At 41.0% G+C, this 15,298-nt stretch overlaps 1 protein-coding gene across 6 annotated transcripts in view; it reads left to right on the forward strand.

The window, feature by feature from the left end:
- The first annotated feature begins 1,248 nt into the window (after positions 1–1,248).
- The window catches only part of PKP4 (plakophilin 4), a 235,467-nt gene continuing 221,417 nt past the window's right edge, over positions 1,249–15,298 (forward strand). For 4 of the 6 annotated variants that reach the window (XM_036253919.1, XM_036253924.1, XM_036253921.1 and 1 more), the window contains exon 1: positions 1,292–1,551. The gene's annotated coding sequence lies outside the window, so the exon portion shown is untranslated. Of the gene's footprint in view, positions 1,552–15,298 lie in introns of all 6 variants that reach the window. The other 2 variants (XM_036253918.1, XM_036253923.1) reach the window with 1 other exon arrangement.

Consider the following 15,298-nt stretch of genomic DNA (forward strand, 5'->3'; position numbering starts at 1 on the left):
AGGTTAGTATAAAAATGGCAAAATCACCATAAGAAGGAATCTAAGAATATCAGTGACTATATGATAGAGCAATATAATGCTTGAAAACCTAATATATTCATGAAGTCCCCCTTTAATAGCTAGTATCTAAACATGAAAGTTATTTACCAAAAAAATATGTTGGTATTGACAAATGAATGCAAAGTAACTTTAAATAAAAGGTTGTTATTAAAGCACAAGATTTTTGTGCTGACATGGTGCAGTGTTCTTTATCAAATTTAGAGATAAACTGGAAAATACCCAGAAAACAAAACCCATCAACTGTAATCTATTTCCTTTACCTTCTTGTGAAATCATTAGAAGTATGAATTTACTCTGTCATCTGTGTCTTTCCCCACCTTATAACCTTTTAAGGGAAGTGAAAACACCTGTCAAAACCATGCAGAATGCACACACAGGTGGGTGTTTAATAAATATCTTTCAACAAAGAGATTAGAGGTTTGCTTTGGGAAGCAGGGAACACATTATCTTAAGTGTTGAGCTGATGACATCCATTATACAATACCTCAGCCTTACCAAAATATCATTAAAAGGAAACCCTTTTTGAGTATCCTTTAGGTAGAACTATAAATTTGAAGAGCCAAAAATTTTAGGCAAGAACCACTCCAGGGAAGGGGGAATGGTTGGGACGAACAAGTAAAATTCAGGAGTTTCAGTGACTTCAGGAAGCAGCAATTTAAGGGGTGGGATGCAAACTCACCTGGAGAAGCAGAAGCTGCACACATGTCAAAGGTCAAAGGGCATAGCCTCAGGGGTTCCCAAGCCTAGGAAAAAGTGAAATGCCCACTCCTAGGTTCTCAAGTATTCGCTCAGGGGTTCGGCTATTTCTGCCTTTGACGCCAGGGGACAAACCCTACCTTTCACACCTGGAGCTGACAGGAAGGCAAAGCAAAAGCTGCGCCAGATTTCAGAGACAGCCCACGGGAATCCCCTTGGACTTCTCCTCCTCCCCGCCCACCTTCTCCCGCACCCAAAGCCACAGACCTCTTCACCCTCACTCCCCACTTTCTCCAGGCCCTTTCGCTCTTAACAGCATCGGTCTCTATGGCGACCTGAAACCGCAGTTCCCATTGGCCCGTTCAATATAAGGGCCGGGCCAATGGGGAGGGCCAGCCTTTTTTTCCCGGCCAATGGGGTTGGCGGGCAGCAGGTCCGGAGACGGCGGCGTGCTGACGTTCCCGGGAGTCCGGGGCTGGCTGGGCAGGCGGGCTGGCGGCTGGGCGGGCGGCGGCGGCGGCCTCTGGGCAGTAGAGGGGGCTCCGGGGCTGAGTCTGTGTGGTTGCCGGCCGCGGAGGCGGCACCATGGGCACGGGGTAGAGGGACAAGTTGGCCACCGCCGCCGCCGGGGGTGGTGGGAGAGCCGCTTCGGGGGAGGGGGCGGGTGGGGGAGGGAGGGGCGGGCCGCCGCTCGGCCGCGGCACTTTTTTAATTTTTTCGGTGCCGCAGCGGCGACCCTTCAGCGCTTATGTCCCTCATCCTCGGAGCGACGACGGCCACTGCCTAACCTAGAAAGTAAGTGTGCGGGCTCGCGGGAGGGCTCGGGGACGGCTGCCCACGAGAACCCCGGCCCTCGCGCCCCAGCCGGGACCTGCCTGCGAGGGGTGCGGGCGCCTCCCTCCCGTTACTCCGTCCCCACTGCCTCGCGGCCGCCTCGGCTTTCCTGCCCCGCCTCGTGTTCCTGCCCGCACTCGCCTGCCTGCACCCCTCCCCCTGGCAGGCGCACAAGTTTCACCCTCCATTTGCTTTTCCCGGGGATAGCTCTCCTCGGGTATCCCCTGCATGCGGCGCACGACCCCTACCCATGTTGGCCTTTCGGATCCTGAGCCCCCAGCCCCGAACTTGAGCACCACGCTGAGCTCTCCTGGACGTGTGCCCGGAGGCTTCCCCGCTCCTGCCCGCCTGGCACGCCGCCCCGCGCCCCCAACACCCCGGGGCGCCCGCCTTCCCCACCTTTCGGGGCGGTCTGTCCGTCTCTCCCGCCCAGATCCTGCATCCTGCCCCCTTCTCCTTCCTCCCACGACCCTGCTGCCTGCGCCGTCTCGCGTTTGCCCCCAGAGCCCCGCGCTCCTGCCAGTCCTGCCCACCCTGCTCTGTCCGGTGCACCCCTCTCTCCTCGCCGCGTATGTTCACGTTCCACCACTCCCGGTTGTCCAGCCCCAAGCTTCCCCGGCTGTCCTCCTGCGCCGCCGCTTACTCCTGTCTCTGCCAGGAGCAGAAGCGGAGCTGCGGCTCCCCGCTGGGGCTGCCCGGCCGGCTCTCTTTCCCTTTTCCCTACCGGGGAAGCAAAGGGGTGAGCGGCGGGGCCGGGATTTGGCTGCGTGTTGGCTGAGTGCGACAAACAGCGAGCACGGGCAGTAGATGCGCCGTGGCGGTAGTGGCCGCTCGGGGCACAGCAATAGGCAGGTGTCTGTGTCCGGGGGGGAGGGGGGGGGACGGGACGCACGCTATGGCTCTTCGGCTGGCGACAGATTGTGCAGGAATGCGAGGAATGCACCAGGGGCATAGTCCACTGGGCCCGCCGCGGCTGCACTAACGCCTTCCTGGCCCAGCACCCGTCGCGCAGCCAGAGGTCACCGGAGCATCTTCGGAGCTGGTGAGGCTCGCTCCACTTCTCTTCCCCTTGCCTCTCTCCATGCGGCAGAGGGGAAGCGCAGCAATTCTGTTGGGCTTCAGATAGTCTTTCGTCTGGGTTTTTGCTGCATTGGTCTACAGGACGGTGAATTTGGGGTGATGGCAGTGTAGCCAAGGTTATTGATCATTGCACAAGGTTCTTGGCAAGTTTGGTTTGCAAGGTTTGAATGGTACCTGTTTTTTCCCGAGGGTTTTCTAAAACCTGCAGGAAAGGGTTCAGAAGGTTCTTAGGGTAATGAGCTTGCAGCTTTATAAAAAAAAAAAAAATGTCTGTTAATGCTTACGGACGGTGATGTATTGCAAAAGAGATCTCGAATGCATCATTTTGCTGTCATAAGAATTGTAATTTTTTTTTTCTCGTCATACCGGGTTGTATTTAGACCTCTTATTATACATAATGAATAGAAACAGAGAAGCAGTGTTTGGTCAGCGATGGGACAGATAGAACTGTCTGGTACAGTTAAATTCGGGGCGTGTCAGTTACCATTGAAAGTATCATGGGGACAACACAATCATGTATATTTAAAGATATAATTTATTAGTCGAAGACGCAGTTCTTTTTCTTTATGTTACTGAGTTTGAAAAAGAAATACATCCCTACAACTTGCAAAGAATGATAATTTTGCATAAAATCAATAATGATTATATGAATTTTTTAATCAAAAAAATTTTAAGGGCACAAAAGCAAATGTATGATAAAAGATGCTTTTCTAGAATTGGGCTTAGATCATTTTCTTTTAAAAGGGAAAGTACAGGATTGCTTCTCTTTTCTAATGCAATATGTTGCTATAGAAGTATCTTCATTTCTGATTCCTGTGAAACAGTTACAGAAAATGGTAACATGAAAGTGAGAACTGGTGTTCAAAATAAGTGTTTCTGGGTGTTGAAAAGTATACTATGTGTGTGATACAGTTTGCTTTGGAGGTTGAGGTTAGTATAAGCCTCTCTTGGTTATTTTGTATCAGATTCAGGACTATAAATTGATTGCTCAGCTGCCTTCCAACACCTACTTTGCTTGGATCAAGGGCATTGAAAAGTATACCATGAGCACCTTTTCATTAAGGACCCAATAGAAAGAAGAAGAAGAAGGAAAAAAAAAAAACCTTGGCACTGCGAAAGGTTTTGTCTTCTTGGCTGTTACATTGTTTTTCAGGCATGTCCATAATAAATAGTCCTGTGGACTTGCTAATTTAGAGGTTTAACTCGAAATCAGCGATTTTCAACTGGTGTACCACAAGAATCTTTAAAACACGCAATACCTGACTAGGCAGGGTCACTGAATTCTTAGATTGTCAAATAAAAAGTGATAACAGTCAACACAACAATAGCCTTCCAGTGTGAATGAATCAAAATTGTAACTATTTTTTTCCTGTCAGATTGGCAAAAAAATACTTTTTTTTTTTTTTTTTGGTGTGCTGCAGAATTTTAGTAATTACTTTATGTGTGCCATGAGATGAAAAAGGTTGAAATCATTGCTCTATATTATAGTAAGCAACACTGTGCAGGATATTGGGAGGTGTTTGTAGATGCCAACAGGAACCTTATTATGTAACAATATATTACAGCAGAGTTTAACACGTGTTTATTTGATTTGATGTGACGATTGGAAAGTAAAAGCACATTTAGTGTCTTTGCTATATTAGAAACTGAAATAACCCCTTTGAGTATATAATGTATATACAGGATTGGCTGTGCAAGTAGTTTTACCCATTCAAGTAAAGGTTGGCTTTCAGTTAGAAATATATTCTATTTGTTATAGCTATTTGAAGAGAGGAAGTTTTAAAGCAGGTGATTGTTCACAGTCATAACCAACATTACTTCCCCAACCCCCACTATCCCCACTATTATGTAAGGAAAAGGTGTGGCATTTCATGTTTTATATATTATACTGAAGATGGTAAACAGAGGAACTAAGTGTGCAGTTATTTTCTTATCTATACTGTTTGGAGGATGATAGGGGAGCAGGGTTGTGATGGAAAGCATAAGAGAAGGTAAGTAGAAAGTAGGAGCAGCTAGCATTCATCCAGGAAAAAAAAATGTTATTATTGCACTTACAAGCTGCATAAACCATATCTAATTCTGCAACTAGTTTTAACATCATAATTTGAATTTAAAGAATCTGCTACCAAACTCAGTTTAATACAAACTTTAGCAGTTGTAAGACTTGGGTATTTGGATGGAGTCTATATTAAATCATAAATGCAATTTTCTCAGCTATTCAAATTGGAAAAGTAAATTTAATTAGAAAATGTAAATCCATGTAATTTTTAAAAATCCAGTTATTGCCAATTTTAAAACTGAATGATGCCCTGGTCGGTTTGGCTCAGCAGTTAGAGTGTCGGCCTGCGGTCCAGAGAGACCCGGGTTCAGTTCCCACTAAGGGCACGTACCTCAGTTGCAGTTTGTCCCCGGCCCTGGTTGGGTCCTGGGGGAGGCAGCCACTTGATGTGTCCCTTTCACATCGATGTTTCTCTCTCTCTCCCTCCCACTCTATCTGAACAAAAAATGGAAAAAATGTCCTCGGGTGAGGATAAAAAATAATAAATAAATAAATAAATAGATAGATAGATAGTAAATAAATAAATAAAACTGAATGATTTCCTTGCTGTTGACCAGGGATTGATTTAAATGGAGAGTTTTCATACCCTGGATGGTGTCAATTATTTGATAAGTCCAGCCCTTCACCTCACTGCTTTGAAATGTTAAGATATTTTGAGGCCCAGCCAGTGTGGCTGAGTGGCTGAGCATCTACCCATACACCAAAAGGTCACCAGTTCGATTCCAAGTCAGGGCACATGCCCAGGTTGTGGGCCTGATCCCCAGTGGGGGACATGCAGGGGGCAGCCAATCGATGTTCTCTCTCATTGATGTTTCTATCTCTCTCTCCCCCTAACTCTCTCTAAAATCAATAAAAGAAAAAAGATATTTTGCCTTGGCCGGTTTGGCTCAGCTGTTAGAGCGTCGGCCTGCAGTCCAGAGAGACCCGGGTTTGGTTCCCGCTAAGGGCACGTACCTCGGTTGCAGTTTGTCCCCCATTGTGCAGGAGGCACCACTTGATGTGTCCCATTTACGTCGGTGTTTCTCTCTCTCTCTCTCTCTCTCTCTCTCTCTCTCTCTCTCTCTCTCTTTCCCTCCCACTCTCTCTGAACAAAAAATGGAAAAATGTCCTTGGGTGAGAATTAAAAAAAAAAAAAAAGATATTTTGAGAATGCTCTATAATTTAATGTTTTATTTCAATCAAGAGGTAAATCTCTAAATTTTAAAATGAACATCATGCCTTCATACTTAACTGGAAGATAAAGTAGAGGTTATTTTAGGGCATAAACATTCATGAAATTGGATGTCACTTTGGGAGTTGCCTTCACACCTTCGGGTGTACTGGGAGATAATTAACTTGTTCAGTGCATTAAATGGTTTTGTGTAGTGCCTTTTCTGCACTGAAGGGGGAAGAAGAATCTGAAACATAACACCAGTGGACTGGATATGTTTGGGAAATTAAGTAACCATTTGATCATCCAAACTGTGATTACAGATAGCAAGTGAGAATGAGAGCAAGAGCGAGGGAAGGAGGGAGGGAGGGAGGGAGGGGGCGGGGGGGGCGGATTTTAGGCATACCTGCTAGTGAGTGATGACAGCAGTCAGTAGGTCAGTTTGATGCACAACAGTGAGAAATAACAGGCTTCTTTTAGGGTAAGGATATCATGTCCTAAGTCACAAAGAGCAATAATTCGAAGCTTGCTAGTTTCAGTTGAGATGTTGTACAGCACTTAAATGTTGTTCACATTGCTATTTTAATAATTAAGTGGAATTATGTTATCTTTTGGATGCTATGTTACTGTAACTAAACTGGGGATATTACATGATCTTACGCTTTAATTAAGCTTAGAATGCTACAGACATTTCATTTGTCATTGGTCTAAGTTGTTTTTTTTAATAATTTAGATTTACTTTGATAAAGCAATAAATGTCAGCTACATTGCTGATCATTTTATTGTTCGTAGTGTTGATAATATAGTTTATTATGGCTCATATAATGGTTTATAGCAGATGATAAAATGTTGTTAGAGTTTGAATTGTAAATGTTTAATGCTATAAAGCATATAAATTAAAATATGGAATTGTCTGAATTATTTTAAATAATATCATTGTGAGGCATTTTGTCCTGAACCAAATAATACCTCCTGATTGGGTAGATGCTAGTCCCTGTAGGTAGATACTATATAGACCTCACAAAGTCCAGAACTCACAAAATCCAGGTGGGGAGGGAGGGGGGCCAGGAGAACAAGTAACCATCTTTTTACCTTTTCTTCGTTTTAAATAGGTTTTTATTGATTTTTTAGAGAGAGAGAGAGAGAGAGAGAGAAACACGGATGTGAGAGAGAAACATCAATCGACTGTCTGCTACACACCCCCTAATGAGGATCGAGCCCACAATCCGGGCATGCGCCCTGACGGGGAATTGAACTGGCCCTCTCAGCCATGTTTGACTTTTGTCATCATGTGTATTAAATATAAATTTAGTGATCTGCAAATATCCAAGAGTATTTATCCTGATCTTCACTAATCTGGATCCCCTCCCTGTCTGGCACCTCTCCTCCTTACACACACACCACCACCACCACCACCACCACCACCACCACTACCAATGCATCTGCTTGGAGAGCCAGAGAAAGCCCCTTTTGGGTGCCATTTACATAGACTATAGCCCTAGCTGGTTTGGATCAGCGGTTAGAGTGTCGGCCCGCAGACCAAAGAGTTGCAGATTCAATTCCCGTCAAGGGCACGTACCTTGGTTGTGGTTCAGTTCCTGGCCCTGGTTGGGGTTGTGCAAGAAACAACCAGTCGATATGTCTCTCTCACATAGATGTTTCTCTCTCTCTCCTTCTCCCCTTCCCCCTCCCTTCCCCCTCCCTTCCTCCCTCCCTTTCACTCTGTCTGAAAATAAATAGAAAAATATCCTCGGGTGAGAAATATATATGTATGTATGTATGTATGTATATATATATATAGAGAGAGAGAGAGAGAGAGAGAGAAAATAGAATTTGGTGCCTAATGTTCCAAGTTGAATTTAGAGTAGATATAGGTGGGTTTTTGTCATAAAATCATATTATATGTGAAAGTCAGATAAATGTGTAGTAAACGGTACAGTCAGGTTACTGTGCAGGCTTTGGCGGCCTGGCCTGGAACTTGGAGTACAGTTTTTCACAGACACCCATAACTTATATTCTCTCTTAAATAGTAGACATGAGAGGAAGATGAAAAACACACTAAGCCAGAAATTAGGAGACTTACTACTAGCCCTTATGACCTTTGCAGACCATTTAACACTGGGTTATAGTTTATTCCTTTTAAAAATGCAGGATTTTTGCCCTGGCCAGTGTGGCTCAGCGGTTGGAGCATCGGCCTGCGGACCAGAGAGTCCCAGGTTCGGTTTCCGCTGGGGGCACGTACCAAAAATAAATAAATAAATAATAATAAAATAAAAATGCGGGTTTAGATTGCATTGATCTAAGGTACATTTAAGCTCAAAGTCCTCAATGTCTTCTAGTTAAAAAAAAAAAAAAAAAAAAGTTTTCTAAGCATTCATGTATATAATCAGACCTTTTCCCCTTCCTAATCCAAATCATAGCAAAAGTGAAGTTGGGATTCTCTTTTGAGACTTTTGAATCTCTTTCATGTTCATCCTAAAATTTTTTTAAAAATCAGTGTCATTTTAGAAAGTGAAGGAAATGGATTAAAGCGCATAATGTTTTCAAGGTCTTGCTGTCTACTCCCATTCCAGTCCAAGATTAACTGTGATAGGTTAGGTCAGGGACAGTTTTGGAGGTTTTACCTTCACACTGAGTGAAACCCGAAAGTGTCAGTGAGGTGTCGTGGTTAGCACTGACTGTCATAGTTCAGTTCTGGCAGTTCTATTTGCTAGGTGTGTGACTTGGTAAGGTATATGATCTCACTAGATCTTATTTTGCTTATCTATACCACAGAATGATAAAAGTATCCACCTCATGTGGTTGCTGTGAGACTAAATGAATTAATACATATAAGTCATTATTTTTATATTGTGATACTTAATGATGATTTCTGTAGCATTTACTATATTCCAGGCAAATTATTAGTTTGCTTTCCTTTTTAAAAAAATATGTTTTCATTGATTTCAGAAAGGGGGAAAAGGAGAGAGATAGAAACAGCCCTGAGAGAGAAACATCGATTAGCCACCCCCTACGTGTCCCCCACCTGAGATTGAGCCCGAAACCTGGGCATGTGCCCTGACCAGGAACCAAATTGGCAACCTCCTGGTGCGTGGGATGACGCTCAGTCAACTGAGCCACACTGGCCAGGCTTGCCTTCCCTTTTGTGATCTTAGTCAATATGATTATGAATCTACGCAGGATATTTCAGGGAAGAAATAAAGAAAAATTATTATGAGCTAAATAGTTTTTAAGAGATTGTCTGTTAGGAAGAGAATCAGCAAAATAAATACGGACCTATTTTTTTTTTTCTTTATTGAATGTATTGGGGTAACATTGATTAATAAAATTATATAGGTTTCAGGTGTACAATTCTAGGATACATCATCCGTATATTGTATGGTGTGTTCACCACAAGTAAAAAGGGCCTTTTTAAAACAGGGAAGCTATAGCTTCTTTGAGCAGGCAGTACTTAGGGGCATGTAAACACAACTAACCATCACATGTAGGATGTTTAGGTAAACATAACTTAATAAACTGTTAGATTTAAAAGGTAAAGACTGATAGTATTATATCACAGGAGCTAGAAGTAGAAACACTTGCAAAATATATATTTTATTTATTTCTTTTGTTAATCCTCACCTAAGGATTTTTTTCCATTGATTTTTTTTAGATGGGGGGGGGGGAGAAACATTAATGTGAGAGAGACACATTGATTGGTTCCCCCCACATGACCAGGACTGGGATCAAATCTGCAACCCAGGTATGTACCCTTGATTGGGAGTCAAAATGGACCCTTCAGTCCATGGGCCAATGCTCTAAATACTGAGCCAAACTGGCCAGGAAAATGTATCTTTTAAATATGTATACAACTGTTGCATTTGTAATTCTAAGTAGCAGTCATTTTATACAATGTCTTTGGGAGTCAATCCATGAAGAAAGTGTTAGAAAGTCTTAATCATTAATGGACTGCAATGAAGCCTTGTAAATGAACTCTTTCAGTGCCTTTTCTGTCCACAATTAATCACATCTGAAATTGACAAGAAACTACCAAAGCAAGAAAAACTAGAAGAGAAATTTGGGAGATATTTGATGTAAACAAACAGATAGTGGTTTAACAGATACCAAGAGGCTCTAGTTGTAGTCCTGGCTGTGCATCCCTTGAGCAAATCATTTAACTCCTCTGAGCTCTAGTTTTCTCATCTATAAAATGAAGGCATCACACTAGATTCTCTGTAGAGTCCTTAGGGTACTTATATTTCACTACTCTTAGAACACAAGGCATTCTCATTTTGTTACTTTATTTATTTATTTATTTATTTATTTTTCTGAGCAAGAATATACTATCTTTTCCTCAAAAATTGATAACAATTGACCCTCCAGGATAAGGGAGAAATTGAAATTATATACCTGAAATGCTCAGCTTCTGAAAATATGTTGCAGCCAGACAAACTGACTCCATAATGGCTGAGTCCTCTTGGATTTATTTGTAAACAACCAATCTGCTTTGCACATTTGAGGCTTAGCCCCTGATTGAGACTCAATTTTCCAAAAGTTGGATAGAAATAAAATGGGCATTAAGGTGGTGGTTAGAGGGGACTAGTCTCGTTAAAATGAGAAAGACCCATTTACCATTTGCTTTGGTTTGATTTGTCCTCAAAGAAATTAAATAACTGACACAGTCTATCCTCTGAAAACATGTTACTTTTCCATGAACACTATGTTCATTGAAGTCCATTGATCTATATCTCATTATTGAATATAGGTACTTTTCATTGAACTCTCATTTTTTGTGTATAGACAACCTACCAGTGTTGAGAAATTGTGGTGGATTTCGACAGGATGATATTTTACTTGGATTAGTGGTCTTGGATTTGTTTTCTTTTCTCCTAGATTCTGCTTTCCCATAGAAAGTGTGTGTATGTGTGTGTGTGTGGGGGGGGGGGGGGTAATAATCCCTATAGAATTTGCGTATGTAAAGAATAGTTAAAAAATAGTGAGATTGACTGGTTCCCCTTGCTAATGGAATAAATACCTTCTTTTCAAAATGGAGAATCAATTATATTGCTAATGTATGCACTATTCAATGAATTATCAGTGTCATGATCAAAGTAAACACTTGAACAGGCTCTTCAGTTTCCATACCTTTATGCAAATTGTAAACACACGTAAAATGGAAACCGGAAATAACCACCTTGCAGTGAAGTGCATCCTGTTTTCTGACACCTGCACCCTGGATTGAATGGGAAACAAAGACTGATCTAGTTAGAAGTAATCTTCTTCCTGACTACCACCAGGGGTCCAAGCTAGGAGACTGGGCACAATTAGTGCTTCACGTATTTGCTGGGGTTCTACTTTGTGTGAAGTGTTGTGTTCTGTTTTTGATACCTTTTATTTTAAAAGCTGTGTTATTTCTTTGAGTTGAGCCAACATTCATTAGTCGCTCACTCTGTCTCAAATTGTGTTAGACCTTATGGACAAAAATGATTTTCCCCAGGGAGTTTTACAGTCTGTGTTGAATTCAATATAGAGAGTCTCTACCTTTGAGGAATCTGATTAATTTTTCCAATCTAGTTGGGAAAAATAAGACATGCACTGGGAAAAAAATGTCCTAGAAAATTTTAGTATATAAATAAATAGGTAAAATTGTTCTGTAACTGTTAAGGATGAGCAGTAAAATGATTTTTGTATTAACTAGGTTTTAGGTGGATGTTAATTTGATACATTGCCAGAATCTAGATAGACAGCTGTATTAACTGTCAGTAGCTTTTTTTTTGTAGAGAGTGAGAGGGGAGAGGGATAGAAATGATGAGAGAGAAGCATCAACATTGACCAGCTGCCTCCTGCAGGCCCCCTACTGGGGGGATTGAGCCCACAACTGGGGCACATGTCCTGACTGGGAGTCAAACCAGCAACCTCTCAGTGCATATTGACCCTCAACCACTGAGCCACACCAACCAGGCATCAGTGGCTTTTTGGAAAAAGCCTGCATTTGAAAAAGTGTTCTTTACCAACAGAGTAGTGATTTCCGAACTTTTAATCATGAACTTGATTATTTTGGTTATTTTTCTTGGAATACTTTATCACATAGTTTATGTAAAATAATTGATCACAATGAAAATGCATCGTTTATGAAGAACCTTAATTTATGTCTTAAGACTTGCCATTTAAGTAAGTTCTTATTTTCATTTTCATATAGCAGTACCTTGGTTTATTGTGTTTTATGCTTTTCTTTATTCCATATGCAGTTTTTGTGCCTTTGTAAGTCCAAACTCATTATCTATTATTGCAAAATTCTCTTCCGTTGTTATGAACAAACAGAAGAATGTTTTGAAAATCTCTTGTGACATCTGCTAGAATAAATGATCTCACTGAATCATACCTTGAATCTCAGACTGAAGCACTGATGGGAATTCTCCAGTTATTGTCAATTTGTCGGTGACTAAATAAGCAACAAAGTCAGTTTTTAAAAAAACACTGAAAAAGGAATCAGAAAACCCAGTTAGACTTTTTCAAGAACTGTTATTATTTTGAGACCTGTGATAAACAACTCAGCTGTTAAAAGATCAAAAGTATGTCAGTCTGAAGTTTTTGGACATTGTATTGGCAGGTGTCAATCTTCCAAAATATTTTTTGAGAATCATTTGTTTGGCACTCTGAATATAATTTCCATAGAAGCAACATAATCTATAAATCCACCATCCTAAGATGTAACTGGAGTTTATTGGTTCCATGTCCCCATGGCCTGCTTCCCTGAGCTAACTTGATAGCAGGACCTTTGTCTTTTAACACGACTCACCTTGACCTCTAGTCTTTCTAGATACTTTAAGTGAATGAATGAGTTTTGAATTTTAATCTTGACATACCTTTACCTGCTCCTCTTGGATAAATTTCTCTCTGCCTAATATAGGCCCTCTTTCCTTTTGTAAACTATTTGGTCTTAGATCCTCAAAACTACTTATTATTCAAGTTTCAGTAGAAAAACTGTATTCTTAAAAAATTTACCTTTGTAATACAAGTTGCTAGATGAGTAATTTATTATATCAAATTTTATACTAAAACATTAATTTTCAGATTTTAAACAGATTGATTCACATACTTTCTAACCACAATTGCTCGGAAAATAACTAGGGGTGAAGTAAGTTTATATAGTGCTTTCTCAAACTATTCACATCCAGCCTTCAGGCACCAAGACCAGCTTGCTTGGCCAGGCATAGGCAGTGTGATGTGACGTTGAACAAACTTTCCATGTACTTGCCTTTCGTGAACTAGTAATACCTTCTGTTTACTTGGTTGATGAATTGAGGTCAAAAGTAGATGTAATTTTAAGCACATGGAGTTTTTCAAAGAAAAAATGTTACTAAAATGACACGAGTATAATTAGTACTATAAAAGTACATAAACATTAAAAGTAATAAAATAGGAAATTTCATAGCTTGTTTTGACCTAATGGGTGTAGCAAATCTTTCTTTGATTTTAACAGTGTAGTTAGAAATACTCAAATGTTTCTGCAGTCCGTACCTCAAGTAACCACTGTGATAAAATTTGAATAAATTATCATTTTTAAAAACTAGACTTTTAGTTGTGAGACGATTATGAGTTCACATCATTATAAGAAATAATGCAGAGACCTTGTGTACCTCTTACCCAGTTCCCTCAATGGTGACATCTTGCAGAACTGCGGTCAGTACCACAGCCGGGGGATTAACACTGGTACTGTCCAGATACAGAGCATTTCTATCACTACAGGGGTCCAGGGGTCATGTTGCCCTTTTCTGGCTACACCCCCACAGTTCTTTCACCTTCTCCCTCAAATCCCTAGCAACCATGAATTGTCCTTTATTTCTATACTTCCGTTATTTTAAGATTGTTATATAGATGGAATCATACAGAATGTAACTTTGGAGGTTTTTCTTTTTCACTCAGCATAATTCTTACAGATCCATCCAGGTTGTTACATGTACCGATATTATCTTCTGTTTTATTGCTGTGCAGTATTCCATAGTAGGGATGGACCACACTTTGCTTAACTAATCAATCACCTGTTGAAGGACATCTGTCTGGTTTATGTTCAATTTATAATAATTTTCAACTTACAAATAGAGCTGCTGTAAATATCTGTGTACAGTTTTTTGAGTTATCATAACTTTAGGTTTCTCTGGCAGAAATGTCCTGGAATGCAATTGCTAGCTTAAATTATAACTTTTTTAAAGCTTTCTTTCTATAATTATACATTGAATTACATGAGACTGTGGTAATATAAAAGTTAGATTTATAGTTTTAGTAAATTATAAAATTTGTTTATAAAGTCAAGTCTTTTTTTTTTTTTTTTTATCCTCACCCGAGGATATTTTTCCATTTTTTGTACAGATAGAGTGGGAGGGAGAGAGAGGAAGGGGAGAGAGAGAGAAACATCGACGTGAAGGGACACATCGAGTGGCTGCCACCCGCACGACCAACCAGGGCCAGGGACAAACTGCAACCGAAGTATGTGCCCTTAGCGGGAACCGAACCCAGGTCTCTCTGTACCGCAGGCCGACGCTCTAACCGCTGAGCCAAACTGGCCAGGGCTAAAATCAAGTCTTTTATCTTTAGTTACAGAGTGTTTTACAAATACTACCTCCTGAGTACACCTTATTTTTAGCAAAACTCCATCATTGGTTTTAAGTGGAATTCATGAAGTTGCTTTGTAACTTGACTTCAGGATTTGTTTGTTTCTTCGGTTATGTTTTGTTTAGTTTTAGACATCAGGTGTATTTAATTTCCAGTAACAATACTGCATTTTAAAACGTAATTGTTAGGGTTAGCTCTTTCAGCATTTTACTTCTATATGATGGAAGCAATTGTAGGTAATATTCTTTTTTTTTTTTTTTTAGTAGGTAATGTTTTTTGGGGAAAAAAAGTCCATTTTGTATGCTAATAGGCAAAGTGGGGATGTAACGTGTAGACAGACAGTATCCTTGTATGCAGTTGGAATTGATTAAGTTGTCAGGTAGAAGCCACAAGCACATCTGATACCATTTATGTTGTTGTTGTTAATCCTTACCTGAGGCTATTTCTTCCATTGAATTATTTAGAGAGCCATTGATTTTTAGAGAGCATGGAAGGGAGGGGGGAGGGGGAGAGACATCTATGTGAGAGAGACACATTTATTGATTGCCTCCTTCATGTGTCCTGCCAGGACTGGGGAATTGAACCTGCAACCCAGGTGCATGCCCTTGACTGGGAATTGAACCTGTGACCCTTTGTTTTGCAGGTGCACACTCTAACCACTGAGCAACACCACCCAGGGCCACATCTGATACTTTTAAAGGCAAAGGCTCTTCTTTCCTAGAATAGAAGGCATTTTCAATAAAGTACGGTTCTCTCATTCCCCGGCCCCCCATTTTCATCCTGCTTTTTGGAAGAGTATTATATATGATTTCTGCCAGAAGAAAATG

This window comes from Molossus molossus, unplaced genomic scaffold (genome assembly GCF_014108415.1).
Source record: "Molossus molossus isolate mMolMol1 unplaced genomic scaffold, mMolMol1.p scaffold_m16_p_11, whole genome shotgun sequence".
Lineage (NCBI taxonomy): Eukaryota > Metazoa > Chordata > Mammalia > Chiroptera > Molossidae > Molossus > Molossus molossus.